The following is a 13,324-nucleotide window of genomic DNA, read 5'->3' on the forward strand; positions in this document are numbered from 1 at the left end:
ATATTCAGATGAATAGTCTATCAAGATATTTTATTTATTTATAAGTCAAACTATTTCAATTGACACAAAAATAATTCAGGGAGAAACACTAAACCACTCATCCCAAATTCTGAGGCAACAGCATTTTGTTTTAAAAGTTCACTTGTTTTGAAAGTTCACTAAAATCTAATGGCAGATTAAAGACTCTATTACTACCTACTGACGAAATTTTTTGAAAGGTGTTTCATGAAACCACAAACAAAATAGCATTTCAACCAAATGACAATCTCAAGTCACAGACAAATTTCCACAACTTTATGAAAAGACAAATCTTCATCAACCAAGTAAAACATTTTCCAGCACACCATTTCCATTTTGCCAGCTTTATTCAGTACACTTTACTACTGGGCAACTGTAAAGGTCAAAATAGTATTAAAACAGTAAGTGAACATTTAATGAAATGTCTGCTTTAAAAAAAAAAAGCCCAAACTGAGAAATTTGAAAGTGTCATAAATTTTATTAAAGTTAACATTCCACGAGGTTATACTCATACAAATCAAATGGAAAAAATTCCAGGCATACAAACTTTATCAGTGTTCAGTGTGCTACTTTTCTTCTCCAAATGTCAAAATGTACTTGTTTCAATGGCTCAAAAAAGTCTTTGGAAAGTCAAATCCACTGTCCATTTGTGTTGAATAAGAAACCTATGTCTTCACTTCATGGAATCCATGTTAAAAGAACCCTGTCTTGTAGTTTATTATCACAGGACTCTTGTATTAATCCATTTTCCTCAATTCCCCATAGTGGAGTGCCATCTTGATTTTTCAGTGGTAAGATCCATTTGAGACTCTTCAAGCTGACTGGGTGCTTGATGAAAAAATTAAAAGAAAAAAATGCTGTTGGAAATCTCAGTCTTTCAAACAGAAAACATCCACCCACCTTGAAGATATCCTACCATACAACAAGCTTTAATTTTGAACCAGCTTTCAACTGTGAAACCATGAAGTTGTATGCAAAGCACACACATAACTCCTCAATGATAGAATCAATGAAAGATTGTACACAAAAGTAACAAAGTTCTACTGTCAGATGCACTTATTTGTATTCAGAAAAAAGGAGTCAAATTTTTAATACTTAACACTAACATCATTATACTGTGTACATGTATAAAACAAAAATTAAAATTCAAAATTCCTGGAAAGCTAAATTACAGACACACTGTGGATTCTAAATCTCAATGTAGAAAACTTTCCAAGCTTCTTCAAAGAAAACTAATTATAGAAAAGAACCTTAAGGGATTGAAAAGAAAAAAAAAAAAAAACAAAGCAGTGGATCACATCCTAGTTTTCCAGTCCAGATGTTAATTTTGTTTAGATAATGTAAACAGCCAAGGTAGATGGCACCATCTTTAGCTACATAGCTAAGAACACAGAAAATATGTAGCCATCAGGAAAAAAAAAATGAACATAAAAAATGCAAAATATCTGCCTGGTTTATTTGATATTTGCCATAAAATGCTATGTGTTTTCAAATTATATACAACTAAAATACTCTTAATGCCAAAATATCAAATGTCCCTCACAGAATAACTTAAGCTGAAGGGAGAAATGAGAAGTCAGGTTATTTTTACTACCAAATAAATAATCCAGATTCATCATGATCGATTTTCTTAAAATAAGTTTTAAACCCTAGCCTTCTCTATAAATTTTCCAGCTCTCCAACTGAATCTGTAAGATACAGTAAAGGATGACTGAACTGGCGGTAAATAAATATAAGGGCTTTTTTGTTCATTAGGTAATTCCTTATCTCCTTGACAATAATTAGGATACACGGCTTACTATATACAATACAAAAATCTACCTAATAAACTTTGGTTAACCAAGACACTGCCATCCATATTTTTAAAGACACTGATTAAAAAGAGTGTCACATCAGTAATAAATATCAAAAGCAAGATATTCCATATTCCTTCATAGAACTAAATGACTAATTTTATTCCCCATATCAATAAAATATCTTCCATTTGACTTTATTCCTTAAAATTAGAGCATGTACTACAAATAAATATAGAAATAAGTATAGAAATAAAAATACCACCATTCTTCTCAAATCATAAACCAACATCTTCTCAATCTGTTATAAGATTCAAACTCTAAATGAGGTTAGCATTGTAAATATTATAATGAACAATGACACTAAAAATGCATTAACATCAAATTATAGTCATAGTTCAATAGCTAGAGTTGCAATTTTTTCAATTTATACCTTAAATGAAAAACTCAATGCTTTACATTGTTCTGTCACAGGACAAGAGTTTAACAGGGACATGATACAAAATTTCTTTCTAAAACCATTATTTAAAAGAAAGTCAAAGGAAAAGTTAATGACCTTATTAATGTCACGTCAAAACTACTCAATAAAATGTACTGTGATAATAGCAGAGATTAGAAAACAGTAGTGTATTTGTCATGCTATCACAGTCATATATTTAAAGATAGCAAAAAAAAAAAGAGAGAAAGAATGCTACAAGAGAAAACCAACAACTCTTATGTCATTAAAATGCCATGATCAATCTGCACTCTTGCAAAGCCAATTCAAAGCCAAAAGTGAGAATTTTGTTAATAAGCACATGTGCTCAGTCACACATCAAAACATGTAAAAAGTATCAGCGAGCAATTTAGGAGCAATCTATTTATTTTTGTAGAATTCCAAAATCTTATAAAAACTATTATTTACAAATAAGCAAAGTTACATTGAAAAATAAAAAAAGGATTAGACAGACTGCATTCTGTGAGCCTTGAAATTTTCTTTGAAAAACAAATTCATAATTCTTCAGCTGTAAAATATAAATAATCATAGTACCTACCTCTGGTGGCAGTAGTGAAGATCAAATGTAAGTTAATACATTTATAGCACTTACATTGTCTAGCATATAAGATCTTAATAAATGTTAGCTCTCATTCCAAATCAAAGCTATAATTTGGTTACACCACAATTATCCGAGTACTTGAGGATCTAAGAACTAACCTTATGGAATCAAAATAATTAATATTATAATTTATATTCCAGTAGTAAAACTATCTCTGAAAAATATATGGGGTCAGTGGTCTTGCTTTAAAATAAAATCAATATCCTACAGAAAACTGGGCAGGGTTTAGATCTCAAACCCTTACTCCACTTCCCTCTCCAATAATGTATGAATTACTGCAGACACACTGAAGAGATCTAGAATTCCATAATCAGACAGACCTAGATATTTTCTGTATTTTACATATTAGCTTTAAGCACCTAATATGGTTAGAATTTTTCCATTTTGATATTCACTCCTTTATTTAAAAAATTTGCTTGTTCTAAGACCACTCCCATAGCAAAAATAAAAACTCCGGTGGTAAGAAAGCTTCAATGAGTAACTGCTACCTCCTAAAATCCCCAAATATCATATACAGAAGAATATAAAATTGAGCACAGAGATCTTCTCTTTATTTTTAATCTAAATAGTGAGAGAGAGGCTCTCACTATGTTTCCCGAGTTGGTCTTGAACTCCTAGGCTCAAGAGATACTCCCACCTCAGTCCCTCTAGTAGCTGGGAACACAAGCATGTGCCACTGCACCCAGCTAAGGACTTTTCTTTAAATTCTATTTGAGTAAATAAATATGTTCCCAAAACACTGGGACATCATAAAATACATTGTTAGTTGAAATACAAGCCAATTCATCTGGATTGGGGGTTTAAGAAGGGTTCTCTTAAAATAATCTTCTTGCCTCTATTTTTCAGCAAGTGTTCCCATTTTTAATAGCAAAGAAAAATGTGGAGGGGGGGCAAGAGAGTAGTATATGTAAAAAGAAATGAATAATGATTCTTAATTTTTTTAATGGATGGCTCTAACAAAGCTACTAATATATAATGTACTTCTATCATTTTAAAAGTTAAAAACTGGGCAACCCCTTCGGGTCCCCTCCTACGGTGGGAGCTTTTCTGTCCTCTCAATAAATCCTGCTTAAAAAAAAAAAAAACTTAAAAATTTATTTCAAAACTAAAGGGATAAATAGGTACAAAACTATAATCTAGAGCAAATATCCATCCTTCCCATCAGGTAATTAAGATTCCTCATGCTTATGACTTGATCTCAATCTTCTTTGTTGTAAAGTTGTAAGTTCACTTATGTTATCAGTGCCAAAAAATAGCTTGAATCTTCAATAGAATATATAGTAACAATTCTGGGTATTAAATAAGATGGGCATAAACACTAACTATAAAATAAACAAGATTAATTATGACAACTAAGAAAAGGAATAATCTAATTTAAGGTTTTATATCAAATCAAATCTTCCTATAATTGTTCCTACTGGTTTAAAACTTAACGGTAAGGTGGGGTACAGTGGCTCACGCCTATAATCCCAGCACTTTGGGAGGCCAAGGTGAGAAGACTGCCTGAGCTCCTGGGTTCCAGACCAGTCCGGGCAACTTGGCAAGACCTCATCTCTACGATAAATCAAAAAAATTAGCTGGGTATGGAGGTGCATGCCTGAAGTTCCAGCTACTTAAAAGGATTGCCTGAGCTCAGCAGGTCAAGACTACGGTGGCCGTGATGGTGCCACTGCACTCCAGCCTGGGCGACAGAATGAGACTCCAACTCAAAAAGAAAAGAAAAAAAACTTGACTGTAGGCCGAGTGCGGTGGCTCAAGACTATAATTCCAGCACTTTGGAAGGCGAAGACTAGAGGACTGAGGCCAGGGGTTCGAGATCAGCCTGGGCAACTTGGTGAGATCTCAACTCTACAATAAATCAAAAAATTAGCCAGGCGTGGTAGTACATGCCAGTAGTTCCAGCTACTTGGAAGGCTGAGGCAGAAAGGATCTTCTGAGCCCAGCAGGTTGAGGCTGTGGTGGTTGTGAGTGTGCCACTGCACTCCAGCCTGGGCAACAGAGACTACGACTCAAAAAAAAAAGAAAGAAAGAAACCAAAAGACTTGACTGTATATGCAAGCTAAGAGACAGAGCTGAAGAGAAAGAGAGAAGTCACTTCAAATTTTTACTGAGTCAAAATTCTGGCTTTGAGGCATACCTAAAAATAAATATTTAATGCATGAAAACTTATGCTTTATTAGTGAACTATACTTTGTTTATTAGACCCAAAACACTAGCTGATAAACAATGTTTAACAGAAGTCATATTTATGCAATAAATCAAGTACTTATGGAGCATCTACTTATGTGCTAGGCAACTAATCTCTTTACAGTATGAAAGCCAATAACTGTACTGCATTAGGAAGGTTTTCACCTCTACCCTCACCATTCCATTATCAAAAAACAAAAAAAGACCCTTCTATTTTCCAGCCCTATTAGCCATTTGTACAATGCAAGCTAAAGAAGCAATAGGCAAAAGTATCTAGATTCCCAAATATAAGTAAAAAGTAATTTTTTTACAAAAATAGCTAGTATGTAATTACTAGAAAAAATTGTCAATAAATAAATTCTTTTGAGAATCTACCCACATTCATTTATACAACCTTCTTACCAACTCCTTCCCACTATTTATCAGGTTGAGAGTTAAGAAAAACTATTCCACAGAGGTGGTAACCACATCTTCTAACATCAAACATAACTTCAGTCTCATTCAGGCAAAAGAACTTTTTGTTGGCCTTTACATTTTAAAAGTTCATTTTTAAAAAGTTTGTTGGCCTTTACATTTTAAAAAGTACATTATTACAAGTAATTACAACACTGAAAATCATTAAAAAGTACGTTTCTACTGCCAAAAGAGAAACCTAGGGCTTGAGTTCTACACAGGTAGGGTAAAGTTGTCAAACGGGATAGACGTAGGATCCAGGGCAAGCTTCCCATACAGAACAGACAGTAAAATATTTTAGGCTCTGTGGCCATTGGGTACAACTCCTCTCAATTCTGCCATGTTAGTGAAAAAGCAGCTGCAAACAAGACTAAATAAAAGAGCACAGCTGGGTTGAAATAAAACTTTATTTATAAAAACAAAGATGAGTTTACCAACACCAAATCTAAGCTACAGTGTTAGAACCATGTTCAAATGTGGGTTTGTTTGCATTTTAGCTTGCTTGAGTTTAAGTGAAGAAAGAAGAAAACAGACTGAGGTATATTGATAAGCAAAATTTAGTAAACTTCATACACATCTAATCATGTTGAGTTTCTTGTTCTGTGTTGAGCTTCACTAAATAAATCCCTCTATATTTTTTACAATTCTGACTCAACTACTCAAAATTTCCCAAGTCATACTTAGAATTTAAAAACAGATCAAGCATGTAAATTGATTAATACTTACTCAATGCCTCCACCAGCTTCTACTATGTTGAATGAGCTCTTTAGAGGATTCCATCTGGGGTTCATATTTCTGCAGAAGAGAACAACAACTTAATTGTATGCATAGAAAACAAATAATTAAACACAATTTGTACCAGTTAAGTTCACTCACCAGTAGACCAAAATATACATGTAATTACAAACAATATAATCCAAACAGAAGAAATAAAATTTCTGAGGATATCATAAATTTGTCTGTACAGAAGTTCACCTATAGAATGTTACTATAAAATCACAAGCCTAAGCCTTAGCCCCCAAGAACTCCATGAAAGGAGGTTAATATCTGGGCTCCCTAGGTGGATGTGATGGACAACCCGGGCTAGAAACTAATCTACTTTCAAGTCTTTTAAAGGAAAGTTTATATTACTCAGCTGTAAGGGTATTTCTCTCACTTCTTACTATTACCATATTATGTCACATTATGTCTTTAATCAACACTATTCCTAAGATAAAGTGTTAGAAAGAAATTTTTAGGCATCATTTCATACTACTGTGATTTACTCAAATAAACACTAATCCCCTTCTAAAATATGTACTTGATTACAAAAATACCATGATTTTCACAAGTTAGATTTAAGTATCTCATAACTAGGCCGGGCACAGTGGCTCACACCTATAATCCCTGCACTTTGGGAGGTAGAGGCAGAAGGATTGCATTGAGTCAAGAAGTTTGAGATCAGCCTAGGCAACAAAGCCAGAGGTCTTCTACCAAAAAAAAAAAAAAAAATTTGCCAAGCATGGCGGCATGTGCCTGTGGCACAGCTACTGGGGAGGGGGAGGCAGAAGGATTGCCTCAGTCAAGAGGTTGAGGCTGTGGTGAGGTGTCATTATGTCACTGCACTCCAGCCTGGATGACCTCACACCTCTACAATAAACCAAAAATTAGCTGGGTGTCGTGGCGCGTGCCTGTGGTTCCAGCTACTTGGAAGGCTGAGGCAGAAGGATCGCCTGAATTCAGCAGGTCAAGTCTGCAGTGGCCGAGTCTGTCACTGCACTCCAGCCTGAGCAACAGAGTAAGATTTCGACTCAAAAAAAAAAAAAAATGTACCAACTTAAGGCTTTTAGAAGGCAAAAGAGCAAAGTTCAGGACTTAAGTCATTTTGACAACTCATAATCAAGAAACACAGCAAAGATCTCCTTCAAAATTACTCTAAAAGTAGGTGCTAAAGTTATCTTCCCAAGAAGTTGACAAATGAAGCAATTTAAAAGAAATACAACATTATTTTAAGTTTCTAATTTTAATCTGACCTTTTAAGAAAGAATTTCATGAACAAAGATAAATCTTAAACCCACCAAGTAAAATAAACTGACTTAACTCCTAAGAGAAGAATGGATCTGATTTATGAAAACTTCATTAAAAAAATATAAGTTAAACTTCTCACACTGGTTTAATAACATGCCTATAAGTAAGTTACCTACCTCTGGGTTCTCACACCACCAAAACCAGAATACGGATCTCACTTCGCATCACCAAGAAAATTACTGACACCAATGTAATCTACCACAGCAACTCCTTCCCCATGTCTCATCCCAAAAAACTGTTATCAATGTAATCTACCACAGCATCTTCTTCCTCAAAATTGACCAAGCCTAAAATAGTATTTTGCCATCCTTTGAAAGAGGGGAGAAAGGAGCCGAGTTGAGCTAAAATAAACTATGAAAAAATAGATTTTTATAGTGCTCCTATTTTATTCTTAAATTAAAAAATTGTTTTAAAAACCAAGTATTCTAAGAAGAGTATAAACTGGCTAATAATATGAGAATTGACTGAAGCTCTGCTTGCCTTTTATTTTAAAAGGACCAACAACCAAAATGGTTATGTACATTATATCTATTAATTTATTAAATCAGAAACCATAGTATTGTAAAACATTATGGATAGGTAGAAATAGGAGCAAAATCATCAACTTTTCATAGTTTATTTTAGCTCAACTCGGCTCCTTTTTTGTTCAACAAAAATACAATAGTGATAGTCATTTATACTTCTAAGAACTCACAAACCATAAAGTTAAAAAATGTATAGCTTGATAATCTAAATTGTAATGATTATGATTACTATGTAGTCCATATTAAAGACTAATAACTTGCTTGGTAAATACTCAATTTCAAATAAATGGCTTAGTTTTAAAAAGCAAAGGAATGTTTTCCAAAATACATTACCTATCAAGTGATACACAATGTATAAATCAAAACATTCATCATACTGTCACAGAAAACATGCTACTTGAATGTTATATAAACAATCAAGTCATATCTTATTTAAAACAATGTTCAGAATATGCTTCAATTTAAACTGTAAAGGTTAATTACATTCAGAAATAATAGCCAATTTGAAATTAAAAGAATGCATTGAACCATTCAATCTGGAAGGGAAGGTAGCTGGTAAAATGAAGGCATTTATCCTTGAAGTATAGAAATTTCATAAAAGAAGTTAAACAGACCACAGCAGACAAACTGTAAGTCCTCTTGTTTATAATTATGGTCGGCTAAAAATATTACATAAAAATACATTCAACTTTATATCTATTATTAGAAAAACCAACAACTGAATTTATTGAAGCATTCTAAACTCTGTTGTTTGGAGACAATATTACCCCTAAATTGTCTGCCAACAATCACATGATAAAAGTTTATATAAGAGAATTAGACACTCCTTAAAATTATTTTTATCACACAATTTAAGAGCTAAGAGGGATATTAAGATATTGGAAGCTCCAAAACCTTCATACAAATTATGAGATGATGGTCCATAAAGAATAAAATGTCAAGATTGCAGGTCTTATTTACATTAGAAGCTCCATCTCCTGATTGCTGAGACACAACTGTATTTTCCACTCTATCACACACCCCAGATTAAAGCTAGAGATGTCCCCAACTTATCTCCTTCCCTTTATGCCACTCCATAATCAAAGTCTCAGAGGATAAAAATTACTTGGTTGTCCATAATCCAAATGTTTTAATAATCAAGATACAATTGAATAACAGCAAACTAAACTTGAAAGAAAATTTACACTTGAAATTATGATCTACACCCTAAATGTCATGTCATGGTTTATGAAAGGCTTGTGATTCGGCATGGCTTCCCTTCATGACTATGGAATGTCAGGTAAATTTTTAAAGTTTTTAATCAGAACAAATGCAATCCAACTCAATCACCAGGTTGATCAGATTTTTGTGATTCAAGAAACAGTCCAAAATGCTATAATTAAAGGCAAATATTTATCACTTTGACTCTTAAGTGGAAAACAGTGGTAAATTAGTCACCTTTCTCATGAAATATAGTATTTTAAAATAATGTACCACATTACCAACTATATTTATCTTATAAATTATCTACCTATAAAGGCAGCTACATTTAATTTGTCCTCATGTGCAAACCAATTCTGTCTATTACACAAGATTGGCACAAGCAGTAAATATCAAAACACTGAATATAAGCACTAACAAAGATCAAAGTACTATAGTACTCTATAAAATATGATTTCCTCTAACCCTTTACCTTTATCTTGTTACTTGTAAAAGAAAGCTGTATTGCACCAGATTGGAGATTAATTTAGAGGTTACTATATCATTCAGAAGACTTTTAATTATTGACAATGGGATTAAAAAGATAAAAATCTTCATGCAACATTTCTAACCTTTCCTTTTTTAAAAAATCTAAATACACCCTTAGTAGGCCATTATAAATGTATTGCCTAATTATACTCACGTTCTGCTTCACATAAAAGACCCAATTAGAATTGGGTCTTGTGCCCAATCACAAGAACGCCAATTTGATACTGTTATCAATTGCATAAGGAAGCCTTAATCTTGGAATGTGTGTTAAAAAAGTCTGGAGTGAAAGACGTTTTGATTTTTTTGGTAAACGCTATTATCTTTAAAACACTATAGTTCTAAGACTAATGTTTAGTTTTCTTTTGCACAGTATAATAAATACACATATGAGCAAATCATAAAAAGGAAAGCTTAAGTTGAAGTAAAGGCAATAAAAATATTTTCCTTATCCCCTATTTCAATCATTGGAATAAGTTGACACCAAGCAATACAAGATTTTACTTTACTTTCCACATACATTTTAAAGACAATGGTAAACTTGCCCTTATTTTAATTAGCTGGTCATGTGGTAATTCTTAAAACTTCCAAAAATATCCGTTATTACAGTGCCTATTTCCTCTGGCCTATCACTTTCTATTAACAACATAACATTAATTTTCAGATTCAACGTTAACTTATGAATACAAACTTATTTCCTTAAAAACATCAGTGGACCTATTTTTTAACTTCATGTTATCTAGTTTTAAGATGTGAAAATATTATATACATGGTATATTGGGCCCAACAGCTTTTGTGCCTGAAAATTACTTCTACCTTTTATGCTTTAAAAACAATTACTAAGACTCTTTAGCTGCATTACTCTCATTTCCTAGAAAACATCTCACCTTCATACCTGTTTGAGAACCACTCATGAAACAAGTAAAATGAGTATCTTAAATCAATTGAATAAGTAAAATATGAGGTATCTACTTAGTTTTTGAAAGGTAGTTAAAAATTCTTTGGTCAGCAAATGCAAAATTCTAGGCCACTCCTAAAATGTGATCTGTATCATCAAAAACTGGCTAAAGATTGTATGTACCAGATTGTAAAGACGTAATTCTGATGGCTCTACTGCAGGTTTAAACACAAACCTAAAGCACCATTTTACTTAAAGTACTAAATGTCGTCCTGCTTCAATATAAATTACATGCATCAACTGTTTTAATTGTAATACAAGTGTTTTGGTGTACAGCAAAGAAATTTGATGGATAGTGAAACAGTTGACAGTTTGTTTCACTGACAAACTTTAGGAATGTTTTCCTACTTAAATGTTGGTAACTACTCAATTTCGGATGCTGGGTAAAAACATTTACTTACTTGCTATAGAAAATAGACTTTCCCAAAGACTTCCTTTATCCTCAAGGACAAAACTCCAATGTTTCAGTCTTCAAAATGGCACACCCTTTAGTGAAAACAAACAAGATTCTATGCAACTTACTGATGAAGCAATCAATAGCAAGTAGTAGAAATGTGTTTAAAAACTTTTTAATTATATAAAAAAAAACACAAACTAAAATCTATACTCAAAACCTGATTTGTAAAATGCTTTTCCCCTAAACCTTATTAGTATGAATAGCAAACTAGTTCAAATTTTCCAATAAATGTAGTTCTTCCAATAGTGAAAAAACTAAAATCATTTGCACAGTATACCAAAGGAAAAAAATATACCTTGGTTCATGATATTCCTCAAAATATAATCAGTCTTTTCTCGTTCCCAAAACTAAACAAAAGCTTAAGGACCTTCGATGTTTTAAACTATTCAAAGGGTAAGTTACAGTGGCTATACAGATACTTTCAATCTTTCATACAGCAAAAGGGTTTAAAGCTTTATAAAATTACTTTTGATATTTAGTTTACTCATATTCATAATCACAACTTTTAAAAGATCTCACAATCAACATTCACTGGGTACTTGAAATATAAAATATTAAAGAGCAAAACAAAAACCTAGTAAGCTCATTTTTGTATCAAAGTAATAATTTACCCAATCTTACCTCAAATAAAAGAACTGTATTTTTTCAGAACCATCAGCAACCAAGTTAATTTAAATCTTGTAAGTCACCTTTAAAAAAAAACAAGAAAGACGGCATTAATTTTGCGATTTTTAAACACTTCTGGGCCAAGAATTCAGTGTTATGAAACAATAAAATATTCCAAATCTATGGGCAAATTTAAGAGACGGCTCATCAACACCCAACCTGTACACTTCTGGCTGCAATTATTTTTTATCGTAATATCTATCAGTCTTTGTTTTCCTCATCTTTTGGTTGTATTGGCAAACACTAAAGATTAAGGAAATTGATTTTTTTTTAAACACAGAAAATTCAAATTTTTGGACTGATTTAAGATTATAACCCTGATTTTATTTTTATTTTTCCTCTTTTCATGCCAGGCAATAAACAAAAACAAAGAAAAAGTTTGTCATTCTTAACAACAAATAATCTTACGTAGCATCTACAGATATCTTTTACGTTATGAGCAATTAAAAATTAAGTCCTCCACAAGAAATTAGTGAAGTTAAAATGGCCACTGGTTACTTTAAATTTTAAACCACAAGTTACTTGATCTCACCAAGTAGGATATTAGCTTTGTCTTTTAAGCAAGTCTAAAACTTGTAGTATCTATGACCTTTACTCAATTTCAAACCAGGGTCTGGAATATTTTCAGTCTTTCTCCTCCCCCATTTATCATGTAAAAAGATCTTTTGAGGTTAAACTGCTAGCAATTATTTTGCATTTCACAATTCTAAAGAACTAGAATCAAAATATCCATTTAAAACAACTTCCTGTGTTCAAAAATTTCAAAAACATTGATTTGAAAAAACAAAACTGGTACTTAAACAACAGATTCTGTAAAATCAAGATATGCGCAACTGATATAAGATATAACACTAAAAGAAAGCTCTTCAACAAAAAAACAATTTTACTGGAAAAATAGCCTTAAAAATTTGGTCAAACAAACCAGTATCTTTGATTTTAGATGTACTCTGTACGACTGCCCAACACTATTTTTACGTAGATCTGCACCTTTACAACACAAGAGCTCCGCAGAATGAAGACAAATATATTCTAAAATACACAAAGGTTCGTGCGTTTCTGGTTTGTTCTCCAGACCACTAAACTTACAAATTCCGTTTCAAGCATTTCTTAAAACTGGAAACTATACAGAGAGCTCTGCAAAATATTTTGAAATTCGTACTTTTAAAATACTGCTCCGTTTTCAGCACATCTAGATTTTTATACATGCAACAAATGCAACAAATATGGCTCCTCTTCATCGCCCATTACCGAGCAGTCTTACTTCAATATTTACACTACGAGAAAGTAACTTCACGAAAAGATTTGGTTTCAGAATATTCTTTTGTCTAAGTTTTTCGATCACGGCTTGTGATAAACCTTAAAAATAATGAAATGACGAA

The 13,324-nt window shown here is 32.6% G+C and overlaps 1 long non-coding RNA gene across 1 annotated transcript; it reads right to left on the reverse strand.

Annotated features, from left to right (window-relative positions):
• Positions 1–476: 476 nt before the first annotated feature.
• LOC103252680 lies at positions 477–11,971 on the reverse strand. The gene is made up of 4 exons (XR_503803.1): positions 11,901–11,971; positions 11,224–11,308; positions 6,275–6,343; positions 477–846 (listed from the first exon to the last, which is right to left on the reverse strand). It is a non-coding gene; the product is annotated as an uncharacterized LOC103252680 (long non-coding RNA).
• Positions 11,972–13,324: the final 1,353 nt, after the last annotated feature.

This window comes from Carlito syrichta, unplaced genomic scaffold (assembly GCF_000164805.1).
Source record: "Carlito syrichta isolate Samal-C Ts95f unplaced genomic scaffold, Tarsius_syrichta-2.0.1 Scaffold169260, whole genome shotgun sequence".
Lineage (NCBI taxonomy): Eukaryota > Metazoa > Chordata > Mammalia > Primates > Tarsiidae > Carlito > Carlito syrichta.